Consider the following 879-nt stretch of genomic DNA (forward strand, 5'->3'; position numbering starts at 1 on the left):
TGAATAAAAACGCCGTATTACAAGCATTATATAATACATACATACATACATACATACATGCATACATACATACATAAACCTAATTTTTTTAGATACACACAGCGGGTGAAGCGAGAGTTATAACAAGCTACGTTCTATTAGAATGCTATTAATAACGCAGCATATTTTGCAAACTTTTCTGTGCAATGCATTTCATTATAGTACTATCCTTAAACACTATATATTTATTTCCTAATGATAAATAAAGCTGGGTTAACGGGGTGTGTTAGCGCAGACGAAGCAATAAGTACTGTTTGTGTTAAGGGTAGGAGCCTATGCCTCTCGCTTCAGTCTCTTATTTGTATGCATTTATTTTTAAACTTGCTGTGTATGCTATAAAAGTAGCTAGACCAACATCACCATAATACTTTCGATTTGCTCTTTTTTTAATGCCACAGATATGTTTAGCTCTATAAACACCCACTCACACACACCCACACCCACACTCACACATACATACCCAAACACACACACACACACACGCACTGACACACACACACGTACTTACACACAAACACCCACACCCACACTCACACATACACATACAAACACACAGACACAGACACACACACATTAGTTATGACTGGCAATTATAACACACTATGTCCTTCTATCATATTAATAATACAAAACAAATAAATGAAATCTAAAAGCTATTAGCTGGGGGGGGGGGTACAGAAATAGATACCCTTTATTCTTCACAATTCAGGAGCACGAGTCGTAGCGGTTGCGCAGATTAGTTCCCTATAAAATGCAGCCAGTCCTATCATTGTCACTGACTGACTGATGGAAATATTGAAGGTTTGGCCATCACTCACAAATCAACTAAATACCTCCTTT

This window comes from Polyodon spathula, chromosome 22 (assembly GCF_017654505.1).
Source record: "Polyodon spathula isolate WHYD16114869_AA chromosome 22, ASM1765450v1, whole genome shotgun sequence".
In the NCBI taxonomy this organism is placed as follows: Eukaryota; Metazoa; Chordata; class Actinopteri; order Acipenseriformes; family Polyodontidae; genus Polyodon; species Polyodon spathula.